At 35.7% G+C, this 14,556-nt stretch overlaps 1 long non-coding RNA gene across 1 annotated transcript in view; it reads left to right on the top strand.

Annotated features, from left to right (window-relative positions):
* LOC127543456 (uncharacterized) overlaps window positions 1–14,223 on the top strand; it is a 29,634-nt gene extending 15,411 nt beyond the window's left edge. Inside the window, exon 2 of the long non-coding RNA XR_007949237.1 lies at window positions 12,124–14,223. This is a non-coding gene — a long non-coding RNA (uncharacterized LOC127543456). The remainder of the gene's footprint in view (window positions 1–12,123) is intronic.
* The last annotated feature ends 333 nt before the right edge of the window (window positions 14,224–14,556 follow it).

The following is a 14,556-nucleotide window of genomic DNA, read 5'->3' as shown; positions in this document are numbered from 1 at the left end:
AGAAAAAAAGGAAAAGACATGAGGAGAATGTTGTGGAATAAGTCTTGTCAAAATGTTTTGAATATCCTGCTTCCCAGAGCTGAGGCCCAGCAAGCAGGCTGTGTCCTGAGCTTGGCATAACAACAATACTTTGCTCGTGGTATGATGACCCCCTCTCTCAAATGTATTGCTTCGACCAGCACCAGGTGCTCACTGAAGGTTTTAGCCCCCTCTTTTTCTGGGGCAATCTTCAGGTGTGCACCATCTCTGTTTCTTGTATTGTACTCCTGTTTCAGTCACGGAATTCTGTTTCTGTTCCCTCCAGAATAATCCTAACCCCCCAGTACTTGAGATAATGACTTCCCATGAGACACATGAAAGGCCGTGTTGTCTCAAGAAATGCCAACCATGAGAACTGTCTCAAGACCTAAATTGATTGTGTTGTGGGTCAGCTCATTTTACGACTATAAGTGGCCCCAGCATCTACAGCTTTTAAGCCCTCCTTCTTGGGGTTGGGTTGGATGGGTGGTTTTGGCTGCAGGTATCTTCTCTCTCACTCTGACAGAAATTAATCTTGTCCTGACTCTGCTGTCTCTAACCTGCTCAGTTTCAGGTCCAGTCCCAGAGGTTAGAGGCTGCTTCTGTCTAGTTAACCGATATGATCACCTTTCTTTTTAGTTTTTGTTTTTGATACAATTAGGTCACTTGCCCAGGGTCACACAACTAATGTCTGAGACCCTAGTTGAACTCGGCTTCCTCCTGACTCTAGGGTACTACCCAGCTAAGCTAGGGAGATCACCTTCTAAAGAAGGAAGGGACAGAAACAAAAGTCTGTTTCCTTAACTCTAAAAAGGACATAACAAGTGCAAGAGATCATAATATTTCCATGTTTACTGGGGTTGTTTGAAGGTTGAAATGAGTGGCTATCTGTAAATCACCATGGGATGATTTACAGGTGAGAAAACAGCAGGGGTCAGTCAAGTGATCCCCAGAAAAGGGGAGGTCCTCAGAAGAGGAATTTGGAGGATCTGAGGAGGGGTTCAGAGGAGAGAGAGAGGGTCAGAGAAAGCAGAAGTGAGGAGAAGAAAAAGAGGAGAGGGAGGGTGTAGGGTGTAAAGGAAGGGAAAAGGGAAGTAAAATAGGAAGCGGAAGTGGGGAGGAAGTAAAAATGGAGAGGGGAAAAGGAAGGGGGGAGAGCCAGGAAAGGGTAATGGATGGGGGAGGGAAAAAATCTGAACCTCACTTTTATGTAAATATCACAGGGGACCAAGGAGTTTTCAGGGTGCATTTTGCAGGATGTGGTTTTTAAATAATATTTAGGGGAAGGGGGAGTCTCAAGAAGTAAGAAAATAATAGGCCAGGGTATGAAGATAAAAAGAGGAGCTTCGAATTGTCCCTTTTTACAATAGGATTAGAAAGATCATTTTACAAATCGGCTCACAACAAAATACTGAGCCAATAAATCTCAATCCCCCAAACGCAAGACCAAACAAACGTAATCGTGCTCGGCGTTACCCCGTCTTTACGCACACAAACTAACTAACGCTGCGTAAGTGAAACACAAACCCGGCACCTGCGAGTCCCAGCTGCCAAAATCGGGTTTTCTTGAGAACAGCTGTCACTTAGAAAGAATAAACTCAAATTATCTTGATGGAAAAAACCGCCTTAATTCAAGGTTCCCAGGCAGGTAGGAGGCGGTCCTGAAGAGTCAGGGGACTGCCTTGCTTGGTCTTCGCTGTGGAGATTGGGATTGCGAAGGGGTGACCGCGGATTAGGGTGGGGAAGAGCTCCCCGGATGGCTAGCTTGGCCCTAGCCAGCCAAGGGGAGCTGCGGGGGAGATAGATGTGAAATTCCATACACTCCGAGCGAGTGTAGCGGCAGAAGGAAGAGGGGAGCAGGAAGGTTGCGGGTGCAGTGGAATCTTCCTCCCCTCCCTCCTGCCGTATCAGGTGAGAGCTAGATACGCGACTGGGGGGTGGAGAGGAAGGAATAAACTGGCTCCCGATTTGAGGCTAGCCTCCTGTCGTTTAAGGTTTGGGATAGGCCGGCTGGTTTTCCTGGAAAGCCCTCCCACCCAAATTCATTGTTTTGACAAGTGTTCATTTGCCACTTAGTGTTGTTTTGTAAGTGTGTAAAGCTTTCGTATGTGTAGCCTTTTCTCATTTGGGAAACAAAGCGTTTTACTCTGCTGTATCACCCGATTGTCACGTGGGAGGTAAGTGCTAATATTATCCCCGTTTTACAGGGTTGCAAACTGAGGTTTAGAAGGGCACACAACGAACAAAAAGGTTGAGGTAGGGTTGAACTTGAGAGCTTCACGATTCTTGAGTTCAGTGCTCTTCTTTCTTAAACTTACCTGTCTGATGAATCAACTGATCTATCAAATATGTCAAATGATCAGAGTTCTTTTGTAAATTATGAACTTAACTAATAGAAACATTTTGATTTATATAAAGAAAAAATTACATGTGAAACCATGAACTGTTAGAGGTTATTTATAGAGTGTCTTATTAAATCCTAACATGGGAGTAACAAAATTGCCTTCAGTCTACTTGTAAATCTTTTGAGGAATTTTTGTTGTTGTATTTTTTAAAAAGTTTTATTGAATTCATTAATTTGATTATTTTAAAACATTTTATTAAACTTATTAAATTTATATAATGTTATGGATCTCGTGGTCTTGTAGTAGGCAATAATTATAAAAGAATGTGCTATGTGATTAACATATTGGAGCACAGATATGCTTAACATGGGATATGAACATTTTTAGAGAATATTTTCTCTGAACTTTTGAAAAAGTTCATAACTATTTCAGTATCATCCGAGTGTTTTATAATCCAGTGTATTTAATTTTATACAGTTAGAAACATTATGCAAATTACCATAAATCTAAATGATCCATAAAATTACTCCAAAAAACAAACATTAAGAATCCCTGTTATAGAAGTAAGTACAAGTGTAACAGAACTTAGAGAAAAGGGATTCATTACTTGATAGGGAAGATTAGGGAAGGCTTTCTTGAAGAATTAGCCTTTGAGAATAACTAGACTTTTTTTGTTTATTTTTACTGAGATAATGTCTATTATTAGCAGTACTACTTTAGTGTGGCTGTCTAAGGGAGATGGACATATACTCCTTGTCATAAGCCAGCTATAGGGAGATTAGCCTATCTCAGCATAAGTAAAAATGCATTATTTCTACATTATAACTTTGCAAATGCAAACATAGTAGTCTTCTTTTAATAAGGAAACTTTTTAAGTTTTTTAAGTTTTATTTTCTTGGAATAGTAAAGGAGTAAGAAGTACTGCCTGTTAGGTGGTTCCAATGGATAGAGCTCTGGACCTAGAGTCAAAAGTTTTTGTTACTCAGTTGTCTGAATCTTTGTGAATCTATCTGAGGTTTCCTTGGCAAAGATAATAGAGTGATTTGCCATTTCCTTCTCCAGCTCATTTTAGAGATGAAGTAACTGAGACACACAGGTAAGTGACTTGCCCATGGTTTGAAGTTAGATTTGAATTCAGATTATTGTTCTGTAAGAAATGACCAGCAGCATGAATACAGAGAGGCTTGGAGAGACTTACATGAACTGATGCTCAGTGAAATGAGCAGAACCAGGAGATCATTATACACTTCGACAACGATATTGTATGAGGACATATTTTGATGGAAGTGGATTTCTTTGACAAAGAGACTTGAGTTTCAATTGATAAATGACGGACAAAAGCAGCTACACCCAAAGAAAGAACACTGGGAAACGAATGTGAACTATCTGCATTTTTGTTTTTCTTCCCGGGTTATTTATACCTTCTGAATCCAATTCTCCCTATGCAACAAGAGAACTGTTCGGTTCTGCAAACATATATTGTATCTAGGATATACTGCAACATATCCAACATATAAAGGACTGCTTGCCATCTAGGGGAGGGGGTGGAGGGAGGGTGGGGAAAAAAATTGGAACAGAAACGAGTGCAAAGGATAATGTTGTAAAAAAAAAATTATCCTGGCATGGATTCTGTCAATATAAAGTAATTATTAAATAAAAATTTAAAAAAAAATAAAAATTAAAAAAAAATCCAAAAAAAAAAAAAAAAAAAAAGATTTGAATTCAGGAGCATGAGTATTCCTGACTCTAGGCCCAGCCCTTTCTCTCTGTTACACCACCTATCTGCCCCCTAGTTCTCCAGCTTTGCACTAATTGGAGGGAGGTATATTAACTCAAAGGCCTTTTTTCCCCTTTCTATAGGTATTTATTGATGTTTTCTGTCTATTCATCCAGTTTTCAACTAGCTACTATTTGTTTCCAGAGCTATTTTTCATAGTGAACAGAAGATAATGAAAAATATAGACAGTGCCAATTATACTTTTCACAAAAAGGAGTCCTACAAACCCAAAGGCCCCACCTTTTGGGAAACGAATTCACTATTTGACAAAAACTGCTGGGAGAGTTGAAAACTAGTATGGCAGAAAGAAGGCATAGACCCACACTTAACATCATATACCAAGATAAGGTCAAAATGGGTTCATGATCTAGGCTAAAGAATGATATTATAAGTAAATTGGAAGAACCTAGGATAGTTTACCTCTCAGACTGTGGAGGATGAAGGGATTTGTGACCTAAGAAGACCTAGAGATCATTATTGATCACAAAATAATTTTGATTATATTAAGTTAAAAAGTTTCTGTACAAACAAAACTAATACAGACAAGAATAGAAGGGAAGCAATAAACTGGGAAAACATTCAAAAGTTCTAATAAAGGCCTCATTTCCAAAATATACATAATTGACTCAAATTTATAAAAAAAAAAATCAAGCCATTCTCCAATTGATAAATGGTTAAAGGATATAAACAGACAATTTTCAGATGAAGAAATTGAAACTATTTCTAATCACATGAAAAGGTGCTCCAAATCACTACTCATCAAAAAAATGGAAATTAAGACAACTCTGAGATACCACTTCATACCTGTCAGGTTGGCTAAGGTGACAGGAAAAGATGATGTTGATGAATGTTGGAGGGAATGTGAAAAAACTGGGACACTGATACATTGTTGGTGGAGTTGTGAATGAATCCAACCATTCTGGAAAGCAATTTGGAACTATGCTCAAAAAGTTATCAAACTGTGCATACACTTAGACCCAGCAGTGTTTCTACTGGGCTTATATATCCCAGGGAGATCTTAAAGAGGGAAAGGAACCCACATGTGCAAAAGTGTTTGTGGCAGGAAATTTATTATAGTGGCAACAATAAGATGATCAATTCTGATGGACGTGGTTCTCTTCAATATTGAGATGATTCATATCAGTTCCAGTTGTACTGAAGAGAGCCATCTAAACCCAGAGAGAGAACTGTGGGAACTGTGCATAGCATTCTCTCACTCTCTTGTTATTCGCTTGCATTTTGTTTTCTTTTTCAGTTTTTCTTCTTTCTTGATCTGGTTTTTCTTGTACAACAAGATAACTATATAAATATGTATTCATATATTGGATTTAACATGTATTTCAACAATATTTAGCATGTATTTAGCCAGCTAGGGGAGGAGGTGGGGGGAAGGAGAGGAAAATTTGGAACAAAAGGTTATGCAAGGGTCAATGTTGGAAAAATTACCCATGCATATACTTTGTAAATAAAAAACTTTAATTAAAAAAAAAGATTCCTAAAGTAGAATGAGGTGGATGAATGTTTAATGAGAGGATGATATTTTCATATAAAATAGGATTGATGATTTAATTTTTAAAAATATTAAATATTTGAAGTTTCTAGAACTCTCTCCAACTCAATTCAGTGAATGTGCTTCCTGTTGTGCACAGTAGGAGTGAGTTTTGGAAACTTCAAATATGAAGCATTTAAAAAAAATTGGTAGTGGTTGTGGTGGCTGATTTTTGCACAATGATGGAAAGGAGATTTAGGTGCACATAGCAGCTGGGAATGATAGAATGGGTATGTGATCTTTTCTGAGACTCCTAATTCCTTACCCTTGGGAGCTGAAAGCATATAAATATGTCAACAATAAACAAGCAGATAAGGATTTCAGTGTTATCAAGAAAGGATTCTTGTACAAAGAAGATCAATAAATACCTTTCCCAACCAATTTTAATGTAAGAAATGGGTACACAAAAGAGTCACGGAGTTCCTGCAGACTGTCATAAGTTTAAGAGGATGAGCAAGGAAGGAACTTCCAAAGAACCAACAAGTTCACAACAATGTTTAGCAGGATAATAATACCTTTGGCAAAAACAATAGGCATTTGAAAAGGTACTATGGTAGAAAGGGCTACAAGAAAATGTCCTTTATTTCACAGAAGGAGAAAGGTTCCAGAAATTTGAAATCTTAATTTCCTAAAACCCCAAAGAAAAAAAAATCCTTAAAACAATTTAGAGTGCACAGATGGACTTCACTTGGAATATATATGGATAAAATGGTGTATAATAATACATATTTGAGAATTAAAAATTAAAACAATTGAAACAAAGGCCTATAAGTTAGCGACAGTGACTTTTTCTGTTATTTTAATGACCAAAAAATTCATTAAAATGGAATCCAACCCACATCCTGAATTTTGAGGTAATATTCATTTGAAGTTGAGTGAGATTGACAGAATATGTATTCTACAAATTTTATGAAGGGTTTCAATAACTTACATAAGAAATGCAGTTTCTTTAGCTAAAACTATGATTTCACTGCCTTCAGCCCTTCAGGGAGAACATATCTGCCCTGTTGAGCAATTTCCACATTTTTGCTTTTTTGCAGTTTTAGAGAATTCCTGTTTTCAGCCACATGGGTAGATCATTATTTTTAACATTTTTCTTCAGGTAATATTTACAAAAAGAGCACCCAAAGCATCTCATTAATTTGTCTACAAAATGATATGACCCTATTTTTTCATTTTAATAGTAAAGTTCTCTCTATTATTCTGTCAGAATTGGAGGCTAGTGTATTCTATTCATGCTGACTGAAAATGACTAAATGATATGGACAGAATATAGTTTTATCAGGATAGCAAGCAAGATTGATATCTCTAATTTGAAATCTCTTGTTTCCAAGCCAAGAAGTGATTTTTCCAACCAAGAATGCTTCATGTCATAAGGTCCCAAAGTTCAATTTCATTGCCTTTCTTTATCCCAAATCATTATACCTCTCCAAATTCTTTCAAAGTCCCTGGATCTTTTTCAGTGGACCATCTGTGCAAGCCTCACACCAATGTAGCTCTTTTTCCTGCTTAAGGATTCCATTTCTATAGCTAAAAGTCACTTTGATACAAAATGAAAGAGAGTGGGGAATTAGAGTAATGTAACAGCTTTTCTGTGTTTCCTGATTAGTAATTGCATGAGCCCTGTCAGTGACTTTCCACTAATGGCAAGAATTTCAACTTCAGCTTCGATCATCCCAGCTTGTTGTGTAAAATACCACCTGTGTGTAGGAAGGAATAGGGTGTCTGATTAAAAAAATCTGAAGAAGTAGAAAGCGGTTGTCCCCCCAATGACTTTGGAAGCTGTGTAACTAATTTCTTACCCTGGGAGTGGAATATATTTCTGCTTTACTACTGAGTGCCCAAATATCAACTTTTTGAACTTGGGTACAAATGGATGAAATGGGGTTTAACCTGAATAAAAAATAATCTGCTTTTATTCAGCGTTCATTAATAAAAAAAAATTAACTAAAGATGACCAGAAAATGAGGTTGGACAAAAAGAGTAGGAAATCTAGGGAACTTAAAGGTTTTCTCTTAAAAATCCTGATAGTGAACAACAAACATTTTGAAGGATTTCATATTCAGTTTCTGAAGTTGACCATGAATTGTAATTGATATATGAACATCAAAAAATAAGAGTAAGATAAGAAATACTTCTTGATCTGATATAGAAATAAAACATTCAAACTCAACTTCTGAGACTGAAAATCTTTATCTGTGACAACATTGAATATTTTATTAAAAAACCCAAAAGACATCTTACTCTGGTAACTGGTTAGTGAGATGCCAAGGACACTTTCATTCTTAAGGCCAAAAACTTTTCTCTTAATTTTTTTTTAATTAAAGCTCTTTATTTACAAAACATATGCAGGGGTAATTTTTCAACATTGACCCTTACCACTTTGTTCCAACCAAATTTTTCCCTCCTTTGCTCCCACTGCCTCCCCTAGATGGTAGATAGTTGAATACATGTTAAATCCAATATACGTGTACATATTTATGAAGTTGTCTTGTTGCACAAGAAAAATCGGATCTAGAAAGAAAAAAACCTGAGAAGGAAAAAATGCAAGCAAACATCAACAGAAAAGAAAATAAATCTGACAATTTATTCAATGTTCCAAACCTCTGAATCTTCCCATCTTTATAATATCAAGAGCAGACAGCGTCTCATATCTCTTTTGGAACAAAGCTTTTTTGTAATTTTGTAACTTTTTGGTGGCTCTTTCATTTATATTGTCGTTGTCATTGTGTATTCTGTTTTTCTGTTCTTGCTTCACATTGCAACAATTTATTCATGTCTTTCTATGTTTTTCTGTATTCAATGTGTCTATCATATTATCAGATAAGGAATATTTCATTATATCTGCAATACTTCATTTTCTTTAGGTCTTCTTCAATCAGTTTTTTATTTTGTTTCCAGTTTTCTGCTACCACCAAAAGTGCTATGGTATGTGTATATATACATGTATCACTTATTTTCAGAGAACACTTGACCTGAGAGATAGAAGATACATAATTTAATTCTAACTTTTATTTACCATTTCATTGCTTTGTTTCTCCATCTGCTAAAAGGTACCAACAATACTTGTCCTTTTTATTCATAGAGTTGTGTGACATTATATGTGCAAAAGTACTTTGCAAATAACTAAATTTGACTAAAAGAACTAAGAAGAATAATCACATAAGTGATTTGGTAGTAATTTAAAAGACAGTTTAGTGGAAGCTCATATATATACTTCAAGTTTTGCAGAACATTTTATGTATGCTATCTCATTTTCATTACAATCTTGAGAGTTCATTATTCCACATATTATTACCCCAATTTTATAGATGAGGTATAGTTATAGGATATAGATAATAGTGCAGAAGCTAAATGGTGGGGACAGGATATGAATGAAAAATGACTGAAAAACAAAATCTTCTTGGTAAAAAAAAATAAAGGTTCTTTCTGAAAAGTAATGATAGCCCTTGAAAAAGATGAATCATTAATGATCTGATCAGTGAAACTAAGCAATATCTAAATTGTTCTTCAGGAAGAAAATTTGAGAGGAGAAAGGGAAATTGATGAAAGAGAAAAGGAATCAGATGAGAAAGGTAGAATTCTTGAGCATGATGATTGCCAAGAAAAGAAAAACAGCTAGCATTTTAACATAATGCTTTAAAGATTTGCAGCTATCTCATTTAATCCTTGTAACCATAAAAGGTAGATAATATTACTATCCTTATTTTACAGATAAATTTGTAATTTTGTAGATGAACCTTACTTGTCCAGAATCAGACAAGTAAAAGTGTTAGGAAGTGGATTTGAACTCAGGCTTTTCCTGCCTCTAGATCCAACTTATATCCTATGTGTCCTATGTATCCTAGAAGCCCAGACAACCAAAGTGCAAAATGTTGATCAATATAAAGATATAATATGATCAATATAAAGTAGTAAGCCAGAAGAGAATTTAAACAAGGTAATTTAAGAACAGCCTTGGAGATCGATCTCTCTCTCTCTCTCTCTCTCTCTCTCTCTCTCTCTCTCTCTCACATCTGACTTTTTAAACTAATTTATTTTCTGGTAACACATGTACATTGATTAAAAAAATACATTTCTTTATGCATTATCTTGGGGGAGAAAAATAAGAACAAAAGGGAAAAATCTGGAAAGGGAAAAAAAGCAGAAGAAAAAATTGAACATGTGTTGATTTACAGCCAATGTCCATAATTCTTTCTCGGGATGCAGATGACATTTTCCACTCGAAGTTTGCCTTGGATCACTGAACCGCAGACAAGAACCAAGCACTTTATAGTTGATCATTACACAATCTTGCTATTAGTGTGTACAATATATTCATAGTTCTGCTTGTTTTGCTCACTATATTAGTTCATGCAAATCTTTACAAGTCTTTCTACAATCAGCTTGCTCATCATTTTTTATAGAACAATAATATTCTATTACCCTCATACACTACAACTTGGTTTAACCATTCCCTAATTGATGGGTATCTACTAATTTTCCAATTCTTTGCCACCAAAAAAAGAGCTATTATACACATTTTTCCACATGTGGGTCCTTTTCCCTCTTTTAGGATTTCCTTGGGATGCAGACCCCGTAATGACACTGCTAGATCAAAGTATATGCACAGTTTGATAGCCCTTTGGTGGGCATAGTTCTACATTGCTCTCCAAAATGATTGAATCAGTTCACAACTCTACCACCAATATATTAGTGTCCCAGTTTTCCCATATCCCCTTCAACATTTATCATTATCTTTTCCTGTAATCTTAGCCAATATGAGATGTTTGAGATAGTACCACAGAGTTGTTTTAATTTGCATTTCTCTAATTGATAGTGATTCAGAGCATTTTTTTATATGACGATAGGTGGTTTTAATTAATTTCATGTGAAAATTGTCTATTCATATCATTTGATCATTTATCAATTGGGGAATGACTTGTATTCTTATAAATTTTACTCTATTCTTTATATATTTTAGAAATGAGGCCTTTATCAAAAAAGCTGACAAATTTTTTTCTCTTTGTGCTTTCTTTTTAATCTTGTGTTGGTTTTGTGCAAAAGCGTGAATTTTTTTTCATTAATTTCCTTGATATTCTTGAGCTTTTGTTCTTCCAATGAAATTTGTTATTTTTTCTAGCTGTATAAAATAATTTTTTGGCAGTTTGGTAGACCAATTTTGTAGAATTGTCATTTTTAACATATTAGCTTGGTTTACTCATGAGCAATTGATATTTTTCCAGTTGTTTAGATCTGACTTTATTTGTGTGAGAAGTGTTTTGTAATTGTGCTTATAGAGTTCCTGAGTTTTTGTCAGGTATATATCCAAATATTTTATTTTATTTTGTCTAAAAAATTATTTTAAATGTTCTCTATCTCTTGCAACTGAGCTTTGTTAATAATAAATAGAAACGCTGATGATTTGTGTGAGTTTATTTTATATCCTGCAACTTTGCTAAAGCTATTAATTGTTTCAGGTAAATTTTTGGAGAATTCTCTAGGTTTCTCTAAGTATCATCATATCATCTGCAAAGAGTTCTAGTTTTATCTCCTCGCTGCCTATTCTAATTCTTTTAATTTCTTTTTCTTATTGTTAAAGTCAACATTTCTAGTACAATATTGAATAATAGTGGTGATAATGGGCATTCTTGTTTGACAAGCACTGATCTTATTGGGAATATGTCTAATTTCTTATCTTACAAATAATGCTTGCTGATGGTTTTAGATACTGCTTATCATTTTAAGGAAAACTCCATTCCTTTGCTCTCTTGAGATTATCATACAATTTGTTAGTTTTGCTATTTGTTTTTATTAACTTCGTTATTTTGGGGGAGGAGGAAAGCTGTGAGAGGCAGAGCTGTGACTCACCCAAGGTTTTATATCTATTAAGTCTTTGAGACCAAATTTGATCTCTATTCCTCCTAACTCTAGGACTGGTGTACTGTCCGTTGTACCACAGGGCTACCTTTCATTGTCTTTTCATATTGTGGTATATAGCATTTCTTTCCATTTTCATCATTGTAGTTATTTTCTATCTTGTTTTCTTGCCTCTATTTATCTCATTTTGTTTCAGATCATAAAGATTTTTTTCATATAATCCATTAGTTTTAGCTCTGGAGCATGAAGGCACATAACCAATATTTCAAAGAACCTGTCTTTCTCCATAAAGAAAAATGATAAACTCAGTCTCTGGTCTCATGGAGTTAGTTGATAAAAGGTAACCCCTTGCGGAATAATGGAGGAAACCAAGGAAGACCTTGCGTTGGTCTAATCAGAGTCAGAGGTATTTCACTAGTGTTTAGGGCAGCAGAAACATCACATTGACATGTCTTGTCTCAACAGACTAAAACTGCTATGAAAGGGATTGTTGTTTCTAGGCAGTAGGAGAAAACTTTTCAAATATCTCCCCTTTGGGATTATCATTTTCTAATGTCAACTCTCTTCTCCAACAGATTCTAGATGAAAGGAATGTTTCCGGGCACTCCAAGAAATCTCCAATATCTCTCCACTTAGATAGTCCATTTTCTACTATCAGCATGTCATCTCCAAAAGATTCTAGATGAAGAGAATGTTTCCTGCAAACCAAGAAAATTTCTTTATTATCACTCCATTGGGGTCACCATTTTCTACTGTTAACTCATCATCTTCACCAAAAGATTTTAGACAAAGGAAATGTTTTCAAGATCTCAGAAATCAGAAATATCTTCCCAATGGGGTCATCATTTTCCATTGTCCATTCATCATCTCCAACAGATTCTAGAACAATATAAATATTTCCTAGCACTTTGAGAAAACTTTTCCAATATATCCCTATGGGGGTTACCATTTTGTACTGTTTGCATTTACTTTGTGAAAACTTGTCTCCAGTGGGGCATCCGTTTCTATTGTCAGCTCATGGGCCTCACAACAGATTCTAATGAAGGGAATGTTTCTAGGCATTCAGAAAAAACTCTTCCAACATACCCCCAACATATCCAACATGGGGACACTGTTTTCTACTGTCAGCTCATGATCTTCTTCAGCAGAATTCAGTTGAAGGGAAAGAACAGTTGGAAAAAAATTTCTTCAATATCATCTCATTGGGGTCACCATTTTCTACTGTCAGCTCATCATCTTTACCAAAAGATTCTAGACAAAGGGAATGTTTCCAAAGACTTAGAAGTCTTCTCCTATATCTCTTCATTGTGAATTGCCATTTTCTACTGTCCAATCATCATCTCCAATAGACTAGACAAAGGGGAACGTTTTCTGGCACTCAAGAGAAAAATTTTCCAACACGTCTCTGCTGAGTTAGAATTTTCTACTGTCAGCTCCTTAACAAATTCTAAATGAGGGTAATGTTTCTGGTACTCCAAATGAATCTGTTCCCTCTGGAGATATAATTTTCTACTCTCAGCTCATGGATAAAACAAATGTTTCCACAGTCTCCAAGAAAACTTCTCCAATCTCTCCCCACTGGGGTTACCATTTTTTTTTTGTCAGCTCATCATCTTCCCCAAAAGATTTTCAAGGAAAGGAATGTTTCTAGAGACTCAAGAGAAATCTTCTCCTTTATCTCCCTACTAGGGTCAAGATTTTCTAATGGCAGCTCTCATTTTTTCCAACAGATAAAGGGAAATTTGTGCACACTACAAAAAAATTTCCATTTTCTTTCCACTGAGATAACCAATTTCTGCTGTCAACTCATCACCTTTTCCAACAGTTTTTAGATTGAATGTTTACAGGCACTTTGGAAAAACTTTGACTTGGCCCCACCATGTCACCATCTTCTATTGTCAGTTCTTCATCTTTTCTGAAAGATAAGGGAATGTTTTCAAGCACTCTGAGAAAACTTCTCCAACATGTCTCTGTTTTCTACTGTCAGCTCATCATTTTTTCCAAGAGATTCTAAATAAGGACAGTGTTTCCTGGTGCCCCAATAAAAGTTCTCCATCTTGGCACCACTTAAATCATCAGTTTTTATTGTAATCTTTTCAAAGAGATTATAAATGAAGGGAATGTTTCTAGAGACTTGAAGCAATCTTCTCCATCCTATCCCCACCAAGGTCACCATTTTCTACTAGCAACTCATCACATCTTCTCCAAAAGATTCTAAATAAAGCGAACATTTCCTGCCACACCAAGAAAACATCTCCAGCATCTCCCCATTGAGGTCACTATTTTCTATTCTCAGCTAATTTTTTCCAACAAATTCTAGAAAACAAAAGTGTTTCCAAGCACTCTCAGAAAATTTCTCTAATAGGTCTACACCTAAGTCCTTGGTTTCTATTGTCAACTCATAATTTTCTCCAAAAGATTTTAGAAGAAAGAATGTTTCCAACTACTCAGAAAACTTCTCCAGCCTTTCCCACTGGGATCACCATTTCCCACTCTCAGTTCGTCATCCTCCCCCAGATTCTAGGTGAAAGGAATGTTTTTCAGGAACTCAGAGAAATTTTCTCAAATATTTCTCCACTGTGGGTCATTTTTTTTACCTTCAGTTCATGTTCTTTTCTCATAGATTCCAGATGAGAATAATTGTTCATAACACTCCATTAAAATTCTTAAAAATAGCTTCACCAGGGTCACTATTTTCTACTGTCAGCTTATCTTTTTCAACATTTTCTAGGTGAAGGGAAAGTTTATGGGCATTCCAAAAAAAACTTTTATATTTCCCTACCAGGATCATCCTGTCTTGCACATCATCTTCCCCAAGAGATTCTAGATGAAAGGAATGGTTGTGAACACTCTGAGAAAACTTCTGCACCATGTCCCAGTGGGGTCGCCATGTTCTATTGTCAAGTCATCATTTTGTCTCACACATTTTAGATGAAGGGAATGTTTCTGGACACTCTGAAAAAACTTCTCCAACTTGTCCATACAAGAGTCACTGTTTTCTATTGGCT

This window comes from Antechinus flavipes, chromosome 1 (genome assembly GCF_016432865.1).
Source record: "Antechinus flavipes isolate AdamAnt ecotype Samford, QLD, Australia chromosome 1, AdamAnt_v2, whole genome shotgun sequence".
Taxonomy (NCBI): Eukaryota; Metazoa; Chordata; class Mammalia; order Dasyuromorphia; family Dasyuridae; genus Antechinus; species Antechinus flavipes.
This window is presented reverse-complemented; position numbering and strand designations above follow the sequence as displayed.